Source organism: Protomyctophum bolini (assembly GCF_963924005.1).
Source record: "Protomyctophum bolini genome assembly, chromosome: 9".
Taxonomy (NCBI): Eukaryota; Metazoa; Chordata; class Actinopteri; order Myctophiformes; family Myctophidae; genus Protomyctophum; species Protomyctophum bolini.
This window is the reverse complement of record NC_137870.1, coordinates 8,711,228-8,724,796: the sequence shown is the minus strand read 5'-3', so window position 1 is coordinate 8,724,796 and position 13,569 is coordinate 8,711,228. Positions and strand designations below refer to the sequence as shown.

Sequence of the window (13,569 nt, the reverse complement as noted above, 5' to 3'; positions counted from 1 at the left end):
TTTTAAAGTATTGTACAGTAACACCTACGTCTCTTTAATGTTTATGTTGTGCTATCGCTACAAAACAATCTAAAATAAAGGGATTTAAGATCATTAAAGCTGGGCTGTTGCCTGAGTCCAATGCATTTCTGCCTACTTCAGGACTTGTCCCAGTTGGGTTAGGGTTAGGGTTCTATTGGACTGGCCCCATGAAGTGAATGCAGTTTGCGTAACTCTGTCTATATCTAAGGCTCTGAGTGGACATATGACATTGCCACATAAAGTACATAAGGTGGTCCCTTATTGGCCAAGCGCTGCACCAACATGTGATTGGTTAGCTGATTTGCTCGTTTACATGTGACGTATGTTTTCCCATTCAATGTCCATGGCGTTCAATGTTTTGATGCTTAATTCACGTCATATTTAGCGGAATTATCTCATCATACATCATCAGGAATCATCTCTGGCCAATCAGAATGCCTGTTGCCTGTGATTGCTTGGATGATGTGTTCATTTACGATGTAAGAAATTACGACGGAGAAATTACATCAGAATAACGCTAAATATGATGTAAATTTTCCCTTCCATGTCAATGGCGTTTAATGTTTTGATGTTTCATTTACGTCATATTTAGCGTTATTCTGATGTAATTTCTCCGTTCATTGTCAATGGCAATTATTGAGACGGGCGGGGACAAGATTTAACGGACATTTGACCAGAATTCCCCTTCCATTGTGTCAATGGCAAATCTTGAGACGTGTGGGGACAGAAGCTGTCTATAGAAGGGGCTATAACGCCCCTTAAAAAATGTCTGTGTCCCTTTTATGCCCATATGGAGATTTCTGTCTCTCTGTGTCCCTTTTTCCTGATCAATTACGTGTATTTCAGACATAAAGAGACGTGGTGTGCATTTATAGATAGATGGTATTTCTTTCAGTTTGGTGGCGTGTCTCTGCCCCTGTGATATATTACAGATTACCATGTGATATATTACAGATTACAAGCATGACGCAGGATCTGAGATTACAAGCCCCCCGAGCACAGCATAATAATGGATTGCATATTTATAGCGCTTTTCAAAGCAACAGTTCATTCATTCATACATTGGGAGGTGAAGCGGCGAACAGTCGACGCCAGCGTCCTCACTTGCCACATTCACACACCAATGGTGGCGAGCTCACACCGACCGACTCATTGGAGGCAATGTAGGGTTCAGTGTCTTCTTGCCCAAGGACACTTCAACATGCGGACAGGATGAGCCGGGATTCGAACCGCCGACCCACAGATCATTGGACCACCTGCTCTACCTCCTGGGACATTCTTTTTTTACAATAGTTTATCAGTGCGAAGTAACAGTCCCACAACTTTTGCTTTGTTTGCGTGTGTGCGTGCGTGCATGCATGCATGTTTTTGCATATTACCTTCTCAGATTGAGCAGTTATTAACAGACGCTATAGTCTGACTATGTTCTGTGTGCAATCAGTCATGGCAAGCAATCTTTTTTTCTTTTCTTTTTAAAAACATTTGTTGGCTACTTTGAAAGCCGTCCTAAAATTGTCAGGTTTGTCATCACAAGTGTGGTGATACAAACCTTTGCATGTGTGTGTGCGTGCATGCCTGCGCATTGGTGACTGTGTGACTTTTCAGAGGTAGGGCGTATCATTGTCGCTTTCCTGCTGTTGTTTTACTGCTCGTGTTGTTTAAGGAAATTGGTTGTGACGGAGCGCGCGTGTGCGCACACACACACACACACACACACACACACACAACCCGCGTGTGACTCTCTTCCTCTCCTCACCTCCCTGGACACACATTAATAGAGTGCATCTTTTTGAGTGTTGCAACCACTCCTATAGACAGCTATGTGTGTCCCTGGCTGGCTGCCTGTGTCCCTGGCTGGCTGGCTGTGTCCCTGGCTGGCTGGCTGTGTCCCTGGCTGGCTGGGTGTGTCCCTGGCTGGCTGGCTGTGTCCCTGGCTGGCTGTGTCCCTGGCTGGCAGCATGTGTCCCTGGCTGGCTGTGTCCCTGGCTGGCTGGCTGGCTGTGTCCCTGGCTGGCTGGTAGCCTGTATCCCTGGCTGTCTGCCTGTGTCCCTGGCTGGCTGGCTGTGTCCCTGGCTGGCTGTGTCCCTGGCTGGCTGGCTGTGTCCCTGGCTGGCTGCCTGTGTCCCTGGCTGGCTGCCTGTGTCCCTGGCTGGCTGCCTGTGTCCCTGGCTATGGCTGGCTGCCTGTGTCCCTGGCTGGCTGCCTGTGTCCGTGGCTTGCTGCCTGTGTCCCTGGCTGGCTGTGTCCCTGGCTGCCTGTGTCCCTGGCTGGCTGCCTGTGTCCCTGGCGGGTTGTGTCCCTTGCTGGCTGTATCCCTGGCTGGCTGCCTGTGTCCCTGGCTGGCTGTGTCCGAGCACGGAAATAGCGTTTGGTTGGTTTTCACCACCATGTGTCAATGTTGCGCAGCCTAACACACATATTGACTGTATATATGAAGATGATTTCGGGTGTGACAGTACAGTACAGTAGAGGGACCCCCTGGGGACCCCCACACGGTCATTCTGTCATTTCTCAACCATTTCGGACGTGGGGCGATGGATGTATGGATGTTTAAGGCGGACTTAACACCCACTCTAGTAGGCTTCTACATGCCCACAGTGGTGGAATAAATACTCAAATGTTTTTACTTAAAGTAAAAGTATCAACACTGCAATGTAGAACTATACCGTTATGAGTAAAAGTCTGCATGGAATTCAAAATGTACTTGAGTAAAAGTACAAAAGTATTGGTATAAAAATGTACTTAAAGTATACCAAAAGTAAAAATTACTCACTCGCTTTGTTTTCCTGTACACAGTACTCAATTATTGGCATGAGAATACCTGTACATTATTGCCAAAGCAAAAAGTTGAACAATTACAATCAAAACAAAATATATACATATATATGTATAATTGAAAGTCAGAATGTCCAATAAATCAATTTATATGTACCAGGACCGGTCGGTCACTCGATGCAGGAATACACACAATGATTAGTCTTGAGGGTGGTTGTGTACAATTTGATAACCTTCTCCTGTCACAGCAGCTCATGAATCTTGCTGCTGTGTTTGCACATTGTTGTACTTCGACCAGCAGATATGGGAGTTTTTTGTCATCATTGGTGCATGCTTTCAAACTCTCCTTGGGTGATTGTAATCTGTGGACAAATACAGTGGACAGTATGTGTCTCTGATGTCTTGGTACAGTGGACAGTATGTGTCTCTGATGTCTTGGTACAGTGGGTAGACGGTTCAGTGGGTTCAGAGACAGGTCTGCTTTCTCCATCACAATACTGTGCTCACTGAGCCTGTACCTATAGGCATGATTCTTGTTTACTCTGCGTATGGGTTGCTTCTTTCAAATGTATAGCTTTTCCTTGTTGCCGTTTTATAATTTGTACTCATACCAGCCCTGTATAGTGTATACCCCCGATCCGATATTAGACCTTAGACCTCTGCCCTGACCCGTCCATTGTCCAGCTACACTATAGGCTAATCAACAAGCAATGTTCCCCGGACGAAAATCGATCCGATCCAGCACTGTTGGAAGGTCATTATTGATCCGAACTACAAGAGCTTGGGATGGGAACCTGCAGTGCTTTTTTATTTTTATGTTTTCACCCGCAGGGAGCCCCGTGGATTAAAGTTGTCGGTCGCCACGACTGATTTCAGTCATTTGGTTTCCATAGAAGCCTGCAGTGTCTTCTGTGAACGCATGCTGCTCACCAAAAATAGCCAATCTACACGCTCACAACGCGTCGCACTGTGACGTGTTGTGAGCTTGTAGATTGGTTATTTTCGGTCATTAGCCTAGTTACTTTAAGAGGAAAGAGTATTTGTAAGTGATCTAAACTAGCAATAGAATACAAGTTTAGAAGCATCTTCCAGAAACATGAATGGTCTCAGAAATGTCATAAAAGCAACCCTAATGCAAATTAAATCTGTGATTTCTTCAGCTGGTCGGCCTAAAACATCATAATTACATTTTCAGTCTTGAGATTTTATTTAGCCTTATTCCATGAGAGCCTTTCAGAATGCACATGCACACACCGGTGTTTTCCCAATATGACTCAGTCTCTATGACTCAGGCATACCATTTATATATAGTTTACACGCATAGTTTCATTATAGATATTCCACTATAGGTTCTTAGCTTGGGGTACAGGCTTTAGTTCCGACACACCAAAGGTCCGACAGTCACTAGATCGACAACCTACCCCAAACCCTAACCTAACCGCAAGCACCACGCAATGCATGTCGGACCAACGCATGTCGAGAGCAACGGGTCCTTTCCGCATGTCGGACCTTTGGTGTGTCGGATAAGTGTGCACACCCCCTTAGCTTACGTATGATTCTTAATGACTATTTTTATGTATATAATAATGTATTACCATGTTTTTGGCTATTAATCGCTCAATGCTTAAATTGTAAAATGTAAATTGTATGCGGCGCGTAGTTTAACTTATAGGAATAGTTTGTTGGTGTCTATCCATCTTCTATTCCGACTGGCAAGACTAAACTAGTATAGCTCTACTCGATTAGGGGAACCAAAACAAACTGAAGCTTTCAACTGGAATCACTGTGATTATTTTTCCTTTTTCTATCTTTTACTTATTTCATAACCGTGGCCTGGAGCGGATCACAAGGGCTTTCTTTTCTCTCCTCCTCCCGAGGTGGAAAGGCTTCGCCGCGAGGTTATAGTCTCTGCTAGATTGCAGCTCTGTGAACTTTAGCCGCCACAGCCATTAATTATATCTGGAGTATTTCTTTCCTGTTGCTGCCATACATGGCTGCTGCCGGGGCCAGCGCAGCAATGAGCGAGAGAGTTCCTCTCTCAGCACAAAAGGTCAATTTATCATTTGTGTGCACTGTTTGGAAAGTAACTAAGTTAATTTACTCAAGTACTGCATGCACTTAACACTATAGTCGTACATTTTTCAGAATAAAGACGCTAGAGTGCTGCCAAGCAGATGAGGCAGATTTTACTCTGAAAAACATACCATTTCCCCCCAAATCCAGGAGGTATAATGTTCCAATACTACCATGTGTTGCCACATCGATCTGATATATTAAGTACAATTTGGAGGTATTTGTACTTCCAGTACTTTTACTTCTACTCCCCTATACACCTACAGTACATCTCTGATCCAAATATTGTGCTTTTACTCCACTACATTTATTTGAAAACATTACGTTACTATAGTTACTTTGTAGATTTCGATTATTATTATTATTATTATTACAAAATAATTACATTTGCCATGACTTCAGCCCCGCGGCCATCTACAAGCTCACAATTTGACGCGCATTTGAACTAAATACGGATATGGATTAGATAAGGGCTAAGGTAAGAATAAGATATAAGTTAAGATACAAGATGAATAAGATAAGAGATATAGATAAGAAACGGTTTGACAACCACTATGGCTGTAAGATTGGGAACCACTGCTGGAGATGGAGCCACATCGAGAAAAAATAATACAATAAAATAAAAAAAGTTATTCGAACCACTGCAATATGATATTTTACTCTTAATAATTCTTCCCACGTTCTGATCCCCACTATATTATTAATCCCTAAATTCAGATTCCACAAAGCTCTGCGTCTCCCTCCCTATAGCAGGAAGCGTGCTCGTGGCTTCTAATCATCACTATAGGCTATGGATTAGAAAAGTTAATTATCCCGTTTAGACCTGAGTGAGGCCCATTCTAAATAAATACAAATAAATAAAGTCTTCAAAATCATGACAGTTCTCTGAATAAACCTATGTTTCTATATCAGTGGTTCTCAAACTATTTCATGTCCCAAAAAAATGATATGTAATTGGCCATCATCGACCCCCATCTGAAAATATGTTGTTCCATAATGCAGGAACCATCCCAGAAGAGTTAAAGATGAGTTACATTTTTTTTGATTATGAAGATTATATATTCAAAGACTTCACAAATAGCAGATCTACAAGCTCAGTAGGAGCTATTTTTCAACAGCTAAAGTTTAAAAGCATGGTTATTAAAGCTACTATTATAAAGGTGACACAGATGCGTTCCAGGTCTAAATGAGTTAACTCTAAAGGCTACAGTACAATAGCAGTGTTTAAGGTTCACCAGCTCTTCTCAAGGCGTCAGATTGAGTATTGACGACAGAGGTTTGATACAATAGACTCCTGACCTCAGTCTTAGAAGCTTCTCAAACAAAGGCTCCGTACGGGGCCACGGTGGGGGCCATGGTGGCTCTGTATGGGGCCACGGTGGAACAGTCGGTAGAACTAGAAGGTCCTGGCCTGGGTTCGATTCCCGCTGGGGAAGCTGTGGGCATTGAGGGCGTGTTCTCTCCTTCGCGTCATCAGTGCCCTATACCCGAGTGTGGAGTTTGTATGTTCTCGTTGTGTCCCCTAGGGTAGGTGCCCTCACATGTTCTCCCTGTGTCCCCTAGGTATAGGACTATAGGTACCCTCACATGTTCTCCCCGTGTCCCCTAGGGTAGGTACCCTCACATGTTCTCCCTGTGTCCCCTAGGTATAGGACTATAGGTACCCTCACATGTTCTCCCCCTGACCCCTAGGGTAGGTACCCTCACATGTTCTCCCCGTGTCCCCTAGGGTCGGTACCCTCACATGTTCTCCCCCTGGCCCCTAGGGTATAGGTACCCTCACATGTTCTCCCCGTGTCCCCTAGGGTAGGTACCCTCACATGTTCTCCCCGTGTCCCCTAGGGTAGGTACCCTCACATGTTCTCCCCCTGTCCCCTAGGGTAGGTAACCTCACATGTTCTCCCCGTGTCCCCTAGGGTAGGTACCCTCACAAAAAAACATGCAGTAATCCTGGTCTCTAAGCGACCTCCCCCTGGCCAGCCGGGGCACCTGATGGAGGGGAAAGGAACTGGTCGGAATAATGTGTTCATTCCACACGCTATACGTCCAACTGGGGAAACTCTCCCCTGTCAGGTGAAAAGAACCGGCTTGGACTCCTCATGCATAGAAGCTATAGCATGAGGCCAGTCCACTGCCCCCCCCAGGTTGGCAGAGGAAGTGTAGCGCCCAGGATTACATAATTGACACTGGGTAAAAACATGTGTTGCAAAATCGTGGGATAAGAATTACAGTATATAAAAAACTAAAAACAAAGGCTCTGTATAGTCGGTAAATAGTAAAACAGTACGTGAATTTGGAGCACTGACAGTCGCAAGTATAAATCTCTGTTTGATTTTGTGTGTGTGTTTTATTTATTTTTGGCCACTCTCCTCAGAGTTATAATAAAGTGTTTCAGTCGAACTGGCAGGTAATGCATTGCAATAATGTGTGAGGACATTCTGCATAATGAGTACTTTGTACTTTTTGCTACTTTAACACCCTTGTCGCCATGACTCGCGGCACCGCGGGTTATCATAATTACCACCGGCAGAAGCCAAACGCATACCTCTACTGCGCCCAGGTTGCTATAGGCAGGTTGCTATGTCCCTCAAGGAACAAGACGAAATGTGCGTGCACCCCATTGGAATCCACTCATTATGAAAAACATGTTTTGAGTTGTTAAAATACCCAATCTACATCGACACGTTGTGAGTAGTTTCAGACCCGGTTCCGAGATCGCGGATCCAGAGCCGGGTTCCATAGTTTTTTTTTATGAACGGTTCCGCAAACGGTTCTCATTAGTCTTAATTTGGCTCCGCTGTGTGACTGTCTGTGTGTGTGTGTGTGTGTGTGTGTGTGTGTGTGTGTGTGTGGGCATGCATGCAAGTGTCTGTGGTGACGTCACCCGTGCACCTACATGACGTGAGTGAGTGGGGTCGGGGAGGATACGCGGCCACTGTTCTTGAAGAATGCTGTGAATGTCCACAATGGCTCTGTGACTAGGTACAGACTCAGTGAGCACAGTCTCGCAATCGAGAAAGGCCGTCATAGGCAGACCTGTATCCCGAGAGAAGACAGACTATGCACCCACTGCACACAAAATGAAGTGGAAACCGAGCTACACTTCCTAACCACATGTCCATACTTCCCACAGATTACAACCACACACAGAGATTTTGAAAACATGACCAATGACAAAAAACTCCCATATCTGCTAACAACAATGTGCAAACACAGCAGCAAGATTTGTGAGTTGCTGTGATAGGAGAAGGATATCAAATGGAACACAACCACCCTAAAGACTAATCATTGTGTATATTCCTGCACTATACCTGCATTGAGTGACCTTGGTACATAGAATTTGATCTATTGAAGATTCTGACCTTCAAATGTACATCATTTTTGTTTTGATTGTATTGCTGTATTGTTCTTTCCGCTTTGGCAATGTAAACGTATGTTTTCTCATGCCAATGAAGCCCTTTGAATTGAAATTGAATTGACTGTGACCGGAGCGAGCAAGACGGCCTCGCGGTCAGTCATACTAATATCACTGCGTCACGTGGATAATAACCTGCCTGGGGCAATAATATGCATTGCGAAGGCAGATGAAGTGCAATAAATGTGATGCCATAGTTTTCTGCAAAGGTGGTTTGAACTTGCACGTCCACAAGGAAACATCTTAAAACTCAATACACGAGATTAATCTATAGGCACTTGCAAGTTTAAAGCCGTGCCGGCAGGTCCACCACGGCCGGCGGGGGAGGGGGATGACAGATGAAGACACGTCGAGTCTGGGGCTGGTTCCATTTCCCCAGGCTAGTAACATTAGAAAATAGACAAACCTTTTTTTTTTTAGGTTTATTGTAAGTTCTGCTCAATCTGCTGTTGTTCATTTAGAACGCCAATGACTCGACGTCTGTCTGATTTTTTTTTATGACTCACGTCAACTATATTCAGCCACACATCAAACAAAGTCAATTTGTCTGCACTTAGTTACATTGTTAAAATGCAACTGCTTTTAAATTGGCTCTAAATTCATTGTGCGACTGTTGAGAGCTCAGCCTTTAGGTGCATACATACTGTATCTGTATGCTTTTGGATGATTGATTACTTTGTAAACAGTTTGCAGAAAGCACAGGAACGTACAGTTCAATACAAGCTCTGAAGAGGATTTATAACCCAAGAAGGCACTATGGCTTGTTTCCATTGGGGTAATTGGTGTCTTTAATTACATTAAAGACACAAGTATACAAATTGCACTAATTATATTGTTGTGGAAGTTTAAATAATAGTGCAATTACAACCAAGCAGATTTTATTATGTACTTTTATAATATTAGCATAATGTATGTCACGAAAAAAGGGGATGGTGCATTTATATATATTTATATTACATTCACCCATTCGCACACACATTCATACACCGATGGCAGCGGAAACACTAACTCAGGGGGAGCCCGGGTTCGAGCTGGCGACCTTGCGGTTACCATCCAGCCACTCTGCCCCTGAGCCACCGCCGCCCATTGTATATTGGCTCTCCATTGCCGCATTGATCGTTTACTTAAGTGAAACATTTGAGTAATGATTTGCATTTTTATTAAAATAATTATAGCCCTTTTCCAAGTGCTTTACAATGGTTCATTCATTCATACATTGGGAGGTGAAGCAGCTAACAGCCAGCGTCCTCCCACATTTACATGTGTAAATGTGGGTGTGTACCAATGGTGGCGAGCTCACACCGACCAACTCATTGGAGGCAATGTAGGGTTCAGTGTCTTGCCCAAGGACACTTCGACATGTGGACAGGAAGAGCCCGGGATTCGAACCGCCGACCCAGGGATCACCTCCTGAACCACAGCTGCCCAGCACATGTGTATGTATATGTAGTGTATGTATATGATTATGTGCCATAAGACTAAATGGCTACACCACAATGGTCAGCATTTGGGCTTGTTGTTCTTTTAAGACGCAGGAGACAGGAGTTCTCTTTGATGAAATGTTGCTGCAGGACAGAAAACGCGAAACGGAGGCAAGGCAGCAAGAAAGCACAGCAGTTTTCCGTCTCAGAAGATGACGGTGAAATATTTGAAGTTAACAATCAAGAGCAAGATAATTAAGAGGAGTTTACAGAACAAAGAATACACACACACACACACGCACGCACGCACGCACGCACACACACCTAAGTCGTAGCCCTGCAACGATGAGAAGTGAGTCTATTTATTCAACAAAAACGTACGTCTCCTTCAGCGTAGTATATACTGCACTCTGCAGAGGATGTTTTGAAACGTTGTTGAATAGAACTCTTAACGCTAACTTATACAGGCTACGAATGCTTTGTTGCATTTTATATGGCAGAAATATGGCATAGCTTCCATCCACCATGAGTGGTGTAAAGTAACTACCATTATGTAGATGAGCTCTATGCCCCTGAGTGCAGCCTCACCATTTAGCCCTTTCAATCACCATGCTTTATGGTGTAGTTAAGGTGCATGCACGCACACGCGCGTGTGCGCGCGCACACACACACACACACACACACACACACACACACACACACACACACACACACACACAGAGAGAGAGAGAGACGCACACTGACAAACGATATTGTACAGCCACACTTTCAATCACTATGCTGCTTTATTGCTTTATTGGACTCAAATATAAACACATACGCATGCAAGCAGGCACACACGTGTGCACACACACACACACACACACACACACACACATGCACGTGCATGAGCGTAATCATTTAGAGAAAGGTAATTTACTAACAGGGAGCCGGATTCTGTTGAGGATACAGCCAATAACCTTGGACGTAGTGTGCGTGTGCGCGCTTGCACGTGTGTTAATTGCAACTGAGCAGCAGTGACATGTCTACTTTCAGCAGAAAACTAAGATCAATACTCTAACCAGAGAGAGAGAGAGAGAGAGAGAGAATGTAAAAGCTGATTACAAATTTAAGCCTAGTTCTGTGGAGAGATGGAAGAATTGGAAGTGAATCTTCGTGAATTTAAATTTCTTCCAGAGATAAGTTAGAGTTTCTCACTGTGTGTGTGTGTGTGTGTGTGTGTGTGTGTGTGTGTGTGTGTGTGTGTGTGTGTGTGTGTGTGTGTGTGTGTGTGTGTGTGTGTGTGTGTGTGTGTGTGTGTGTGTGTGTGTGTGTGTGTGTGTGTGCGTCCGTGCGTGCGTGCATAAGGTCTTTGATGAAGACATTACATGGAAATTGCGACGGTTGATGCCAAACCCATACAAGTTGATGCCTTTATCTTTAATGCAGCTCTTGCCAGTGTTTTGGGTATTTCATTTTAAAATCTTTCAAGACCCACAGAAACTTTTCTATAATGATGATGTAAACACCAAATATCCCAGAAGAAAGAAGAGAGCCTCTATACTTTCATCTGGGGAAGAAAGTGTGTTTCCGCAATGTTCCATCCTTTATTTATTGGCAGTTGAATATCGCTTCTTTTCACCAAAATGTCTGTCTGGAAACAGAAACGGAGCGAAATGTACTTTTAGGAATCCTACGACACCAGTAAGACTCTGCGCTGAAACATCAGAGCTTCTTAACCCATTCTGAACGGGCACCCATTTTGGTGTTAGCATCATGTTATGCTTTAGCTATTGAAAAATAGCAGATCTACAAGCTCATAGCGCGCCACCGAGTGGCGCGCTACGAGCTTGTAGGTCTGCTATTTTTGAAAAATCGAAGAGCGACTGACATTTTTTAGAATCTGATCTCAGGTCAGAATGGGTTAATCAGACCAGTGTGTGTCCAGTGGAAACCTCGTATGAATCTGATCTCGGGTCAGAATGGGTTAATGCGGCACAGTTACATGGTCCATTCTTATAGTGCTTTCATCCAAAGCACTTTACATATAGATCTTTACACTTTACACATTCATACACCGATGACAGAGGAAACCATGCAAGGCACCACCCTGCACATCGGGTAGCAATTCGGTGTTCAGAGTCTTGCTCAAGGACACTTAAGCACTAACTCTGGGGGAGCCCGGGTTCGAGCTGGGAACCCCACGGTTGCCATCTGAGCAGCTTTACCTGCCACTCTACCGCTGAGCCACTGCCTCCCCCAGAGAAGCAGAAGTTAAACTATTAAACTGGTGTCCGTGAGGTCAGATGTATAGAGTTGCTGGCCGGCTCCATCAGATCTATAGGTGATGATCCATTCTTCTCCATGACACGTGCCATATATAGAGCGTGTCTTGAGTGTACATGTTGTGATGAGGTCAGATCAAGATATGGAATGTCGGAACAGGTCAGCTCCATATATGGAGATCTAAGGGTGGCGTCGGGGGGCAGAGTATTGAATATACAGGGTTTGATGAAGGCCCAGGTAGGGCCAGGCCTTAATTTTCGGGCCTATAGAGTGTCTTAGTCCCGCCCCCTTTCATGACGACGCCAGGCCCAGGAAATAAATCCCAATGCTTGATAGCCGATTTACGCGTAAACTGCGAGTCATGAAGTGAAAAACCGCTATGCAACATGATGTTATTTAATTCACCCAAAACATACATTTTGTAATCGGTATTAGACAAATGAGCCGCAAATAAAGCTTGTTTTGACCCAAAAAGAAGAATCAGAGAGATTACAATTCTACAAACTGCTCATAGACGGCATAAACCAGCGGAATTTTCATTTCTGTTTTTGAGTGACCACTCCAAGGAACAGCAATGTCCGTGTTCACCTACCTATAATTATGTTGGTTCGCCTATGTGTTGGTTAATGAACACCAGTATATCTTTGACTATGGCAGTATGGGGAGCTGTTGCCAGAAACAGAGAGAGGGATAGTGCTGCACTGTTGCCTGCTAATGAGAGAGAGAGAGAGAGAGAGAGAGAGAGGGGGGGGGTAGTTGCACCACTCAGTTCACACGGGTGTGATTATTTTTTTTCACCGCACCAATTAACCGGAGTGTTATGAGCGCGTACAGCTCACATGTGAACCGCAATCAATTCATAATTAAAACCGGTGTGAAAAAGCTGCGGGCGTTTGGACCAGAAGGTGTCAAAAGGTGATCTCGGTTGCCGAGTGAGTTAATGTGAAACAAATTAGTATTTTATTTTACCACCACTGGGAAACAGTCAGACATGCACACAGTGGAGAGGTGCATGCACACATTGCATGGGGTAGGCAGTAGGACCCAGAGGAGGACAACAGGAGGAGGGGCAGTCAGTCACTTAGGGCTGTATGCAGTACAGCTGGTGCGTCGACGAGAGAGAGAGAGAGGGAGAGAGAGAGAGAGTGTCTGTCAGTTTGTGTTCAGAGAGAGAAGAGAGGACAGCCGCTGTTCAGCGCGTGTGTGTGTGTGAGAGAGAGAGGGAGAGAGAGTGTGTCTGTGTGTGTGTGTGTGTGTGTGCGTGCGTGTGTGTGTGTGTGTGTGTGTGTGTTTACCAGTGCTGCTGCTGGTGGCAGTGAGGTGCGCGCACGCGCGTGTGTGTGTGTGTGTGCTCGCATGTGTGTGTGTAGCAACTCTAGGAGCGCGCTCTCTCTCTCGTACTCCTTTGCGAGTTTAGGAAGAGGACAGGTGGAGAGATGACATGACTGGACTAGAGACACACAGAGACCTGTAAGACACACACACACACACACACACACACACACACACACACACGCAAATTCCCTTAGACACTAGTCGTCGGATTCCTTCACTTGCGCTGCAGGGCAAAGATCAGTGTTACTGTTTACAGTGTGTGT

At 44.7% G+C, this 13,569-nt stretch overlaps 1 protein-coding gene across 1 annotated transcript in view; it reads left to right on the top strand.

Annotated features, from left to right (window-relative positions):
- The window catches only part of pde2a (phosphodiesterase 2A), a 229,510-nt gene that overhangs the window by 47,778 nt on the left and 168,163 nt on the right, over positions 1–13,569 (top strand). The gene's annotated exons all lie outside the window — the stretch shown is intronic.